Raw genomic sequence first — 5,832 nt, forward strand, 5'->3', positions numbered from 1 at the left:
ATGGGAAAGGAAAAGACTCCCGTCAACATCATTGTCATTGGACACATTGATTCGGGCAAATCTACCCGATCTGATCTATAAATGTGGTGGGATCGACAAAAGAACTACTGAAAAATTTCAGAAGGAGGCTGCTGAGATGGGAAAAGGGCTACTTCAAGTGCACCTGGGTCTTGGATCGACTGAAAGCTGAGCATGAACGTGGTATCACCACTGATATCTCCCTGTGGAAATTTGAGACCCCCAAGTGTTACATGACCATCATTGATGCCCCAGGACGCAGAGACTTTATCAAAAACATGATTCCAGGCACGTCTCTGGCTGACTGTGCTGTCCTGATTGTTGCTGCTGTGTTGGTGAATTTGAAGCAGGTGTCTCCAGGAAAGGGCAGACCCGTGAGCATGCCCTTCTGCTTACACACTGGGTGTAAAACAACTAATTGTTGGTATTAACAAAATGGATTCCACTGAGCCACCATACAGCACGAAGAGACACGAGGAAATCATTAAGGAAGTCAGCACCTACATCAACAAAATTGACTATAACCCCGACACAGTAGCATTTTGTACCAGTTTCTGGCTGGAAAAGTGACAACATGCTGGAGTCAAGTGCTAACGTGCCTCAGTTCAAGGGATGGAGTCACCTGTAAAGATGGGAACGCCAGTGGAACCACACTGCCTGAAGCTCCGGATTGCATTCTGCCACCAGCTCATCCAACTGACAAGCCCTTGCGTCTGCCTCTCCGGGACGTCTACAAAATTGGTGGTGTTGGTACTGTCCCTGCGGGCCGAGAGGAGACCGGTGTTCTTAAGCCTGGCATGGTGGTCACCTTTGCTCCAGCCAATGTTACAACTGAAGTAAAGTCTGCTGAAATGCACCATGAAGCTTTGAGTGAGGCTCTGCCTGGGGACAATGTGGTCTTCGATGTCAAGAATGTATCTGTCAAAGATGTTTGTCGTGGCAATGTGGCTGATGAGGGCAAAAATGACCCACCAATGGAAGCAGCTGGCTTCACAGCTCAGGTGATTATCATGAACCATCCAGGCCAGATCAGTGCTGGATATACCCTTGTGCCGGACTGTCACACAGCTCACACTGTTTGCAAGTTAGCTGAGCTGAAGGAGAGGACAGATTGTCGTTCTGGAAAAAAGCTGGAAGATGGTCCCAAGTTCTTGAAATCTGCTCATGCTGCCATTGTTGATATGGATCTGGGCAAGCCTATGTATGTTGAGAGCTTTTCTGACTACCCTCCTCCGTTCTGCTGTGACATGAGACAGACGCTTGCTGTGGGTGTCATCAAAGCAGTGGACGAGAAGGCAGCTGGAGCTGCCGAGGTCACCAAGTCTGCGCAGAAAGCTCAGAAGGCTAAATGAATATTACCCCCAATACCTGCCGCCCCAGTCTTAATCAGTGGTGGAAGAACGGTCTCAGAACTGTTTGTGTCAATTGGCCAATTAAGTTTAATAGTAAAAGACTGGTCAATGATAATAAGGCATAAAAACTTCAGAAGGAAAGGAGAATGTTTTGTGGACCATTTGCTTTTTTGTGTGTCGCAGTTTTAAGTTATTAGTTTTTAAAATCAGTACTTTTTAATGGAAACAACTTGACCAAAAATCTGTCACAGAATTTTGAGACCCATTAAAACAAAAGTTTAATGAGAGGGAAAAAATACAGCATTTTGTACAAATAGAGCAATAAAACAGAACAGAGTCCAGCAATAAGCCTCCACATATGTGGATAATTGGTTTTTGATAAAGGCACAAAGACAATATAATGAAAAGAGGATAGCCTTCTAAAAAAACGATGCTGGAACAATTGGACAACCATATGCAAAACAACAACAAAAAAGAACTTGGAACCATACCTAACACCACATCAAAAATTAAAAACAATCACAAAACCTAAAACCATAAACTTTTAAAAGAAAATAGGAGATGTTTGTCACCTTATGCCTAATTGGGTGAGGCAAAGATTTTTTTTTTAAAAAAAGATTTTATTTATTTGAGAGACAGAGAGCGAGCACGAGCAGGAGAAGGGGCAAAGAGTGAGGGAGAAGCAGACCCTCTGCTGAGCAGGGAGCCCAATGTGAGGCTCCATCCCAGGACCCTGAGATCATGACCTGAGCTGAAAGCAGACGCTTACCCGACTTAGGCAGGCAGGTGACCCCGCAAAGATTTCTTAGATACAATATCAAAAGCACAGTACATAAAGGAACAAATTGATAAACTGTACTTCATCAAAACAAAAAACTTATTATTAAAAGAATAAAGACAAGAAACAACCTGGGAGAAAATATTTGCAAAGCATATATCAGATAAAGGACTGGTATCCAGAGCACATATAAAGAACTCTCAAACTCAACAATTAAAAAAGATGCAATGCAAAGAAATAGACTAAAGATTTGAACACACACTTCATCAGAGAAGATACATGACTGGCCAATAAGCAGATGTAAATAGTGTTCATCAAGAGAATGAGGAGACAAGCCACAAGCTAGAAAATACTTATAAAAGATGTATCTGATAAAGGACTGCTTTAGAACATTCAGGCTATTATAAAAACACCATAAATTCGGTGGCTTATAAACAAACATTAATTTCTCACAGTTCTGGAGGCTGGGGAGTCCAAGAAAGGTGCCAGCATGGCTAAGGAGCTCTGGGGGCCGCTTTTGTAAGGGCAGTAATCTCAATCGTGAGGGTTCTCTCTCATGACTAGTCACCTCCCCAAACCCTCACCTCCCAATACCATCATTAGAGATTAGGGTTTCAGCAATATGAATTTTGGTGGTACACATTCAGATCAAAGCAGACTATTTTCCAAAATAAACAACTAGTCTTTAAAACTCAACAATGAGACAACAAACGACCAGATTTAAAAGTGGGACAAAGACCTTAACAGACACTTCAAAAAAGATGTACAGGTGGCTAATAAGCATATGAAAAGATGCTCCACATCATATGTCACCAGGGAAATACAAATTAAAACAACAATCAGCTCTATTAGAATACAAAAATTCAAAACCCCAACACCACCAAATGCTGGCAAGAATGCGAAACAACAAAAACTCTCATTTGTTGCTGGTGGGAATGCCAAAATGGTACAGCCACCTTGGAAGACAGTTTGGCTGCCTTTAGTTTCTTACAAAACTACACATAGTCTTACCATATAATCCAGCAATCATGCTCCTTAGTATATACATTGAAATGAGTTGAAAACTTATGTCTTCACAGAAATCTGCACACAAATGTTAATAGCAGCTTTATTCATAATTGCCAAAACTTGGAAGCCACCAAGATGCCCTTCAGTGGGTGAATGGGTAAATGTGGTATATCCAGATAGTGGGAAATTATTTAGCGCTAATTGAAATTAGCTATCAAGCCACAAAGAGACATGAAGGAACTTTAAATGCGTATTACTAAGTGAAAGAAATCAATCTGTCAAAGGCTGCATATTGTATGATTCCAAGTATATGACATTCTGGAAAAGGTAACACCATAGAGACCATAAAAAGATCCAGTAGTTGCCACCGGTTGGAGATGTAAGGGGAAGGATGGATAGGTAAAACACAGAGGATTTTTAGGGTGTGAAATTATTCTGCGTGTTACTTTAATGATGGATATTATACATTTGTCAAAACACTATACATTTGTACATCAAGCCATACCCTCGTGTAAACTAGAAACTTGGAGTGATAATGATGTGTGAATGTAGGTTCATCAATTGTAACAAATGTGGCACTCTGGTTGATACTGGGGGAGGTTGTGCACATGTTGGATCAGGGAGTATACAGGAACCCTCGGTACTTTCCACTCAATTTTGCTGCGAATCTAAAACTTCTCTAAAAAACTGTTTTTTAAAAGGTGTTGGATATCATGAGACATTAGGGAAATACAAGATAAAACTACAGCGAAAATCTACTACATGTCTACTAGAATGCTAAAAGTAACAAGGCTGGCCAACCAAATGTGGGTGGGTGACTATATGAAGTAATTGGAAGTCTCATATACTATTGGTGGGAATGCAAAATGTATAACCATTTTGGAAAAATGTTTGGCTGTTTCTTAAAAAATTAAACATACTCCTACTATATGACCCAAGGAAATTTGGGGATGATGTATATTATTACTATCTTGATTTTTGGCGATGGTTTTATGGATGTATACGTGTCAAAATGTATCAAATGGTACACTTTAAATATATGCAACTTATTGTATCCCAATTATACCTCAATAAAGCTGTCTGGAAGAGAGAGCTAACACCTAGCATAGAACCATGGTTTGGGGACAATTATTAATGCTATCTCAATTTGGAAAATGACCAAAGCATTGTAGGAATTCTGATCCCCATAGCAAGAATGGTGTCTACATTTAAGAAAAATCTACATTTACCACAGAAATTTGCTTGAAAATTTTTAATTTTTTTCCCATATGGTTTCTGTGATAATTTCAACTACAGTAATGTTTATTTCTAACTGCTATAATAATTCTCCTACCTTTATATGTCGCTGTTTACTGTGTCCTTGAACACCCAGCCAATCTCCACAGTTTCCCTGGCCCCAACCTTTCCCATGTACCTCAGGGACTAACTATGAGTTCAGTGGAAGTGAAGGATGGGAAGGGGGGCTGGCAGAGAGGTTTCATCAGAAAATAAGAGCAACCAGCCTAAAAAAGATCATTTGGAGCTGGACTAAACCCATTACTAAGATTCTGAACCAAAAACCATTCCCAGATCACAGTAACACTGGATGCTGATGCTGTTCTCTCTTCTGTTCATGATTACAACTGGGTTTTGACCTAGACCCAGTTGCCATATAGAAGACTGGGGAAGGAACATACAGTACTCAAGAAAACAATGATATGTAACTTACACCTGTTAGCTCTTGTGAGGGCCTGGGCTGCTTCTGGGCCCTGATGGCAATCAAGCAGTAATGAGCACCTTGCTAGCACACACTAATATCGGTAAATTGTAAAGACCAGTTGAATAGCCCAATAAAAGAGAAATTATTTAGTTCTTTAGGTCCTTGCCCAGCTTATGCCTTCTCTACGGCTTAGTAGAAAAATCAAAACTCTGTATTTGGGGTCAGTCTTACCCCCATTCTTCCTGCTGTGTCTGAATAAAGCAAATATTAGAAAGAAACGCATCTAGACTAGTGAGCGTCATGGGTCTGTCAGAGTTGATTTTGCTCTGGGACCTTTGGCTGTCAGGCCCAGGCCAACAAATTCACACCCCGCCCTCCCCCCGGGCTAATGTTATTGCTTCCCAATTCCCGTTTTCTCTCGCTATTGAGCTAAGGTGGTTGGGGACTTTGGATGACTGGGTTCTTTTCAGGTGACAAGGCAGACCAGGTTGGGGAGCACTGGCTAGCAGTGTTCGGGTGCTCAGTGGGCAGTGCTGCGAGCTAGGAGAAGACCGAAGTTATGAGTCGACTTCAGTTTGCAGGAGGGAACAGGGGCTTACGGAGGATCCGGTTCCAGCTAACCAGATTCCTGACACACTGTGATTTGCCAGAATGGGTGTCGCCGACACAGGGAGAGGAGCGCGTTTGGGAAAAGGGTTCAGAACTTGGAGTGCGACAGACCTGATTCGAACAGAGCTCTGCTACTCGGTGGCCGTGAGGCCTCGTCCACACGTCCTCTCGGACCCGCGGTTTCCTCCTAGCTCCGCCGGCCGCGGGACTAGGCGTCGACGCGCCGCTCCGCACGCCTGCGGCCGGGCGCACGGGAAGCCCCGAGGCGCGCATGGGCGCCGCGCCGACGCCCCCTGCCGGCCGGCCGGCTGGCTCCGCGCGCTCGCCCGCCCGCGCCCAACGCTCGGCTCCTAGACGCCCGCGGCCGG

The 5,832-nt window shown here is 43.2% G+C and overlaps 1 pseudogene; it reads left to right on the forward strand.

The window, feature by feature from the left end:
* On the forward strand, window positions 1-1,557 carry LOC103673410 (annotated as a pseudogene).
* The last annotated feature ends 4,275 nt before the right edge of the window (window positions 1,558-5,832 follow it).

Source organism: Ursus maritimus, unplaced genomic scaffold (genome assembly GCF_017311325.1).
Source record: "Ursus maritimus isolate PB19 unplaced genomic scaffold, ASM1731132v1 scaffold_25, whole genome shotgun sequence".
Taxonomy (NCBI): domain Eukaryota; kingdom Metazoa; phylum Chordata; class Mammalia; order Carnivora; family Ursidae; genus Ursus; species Ursus maritimus.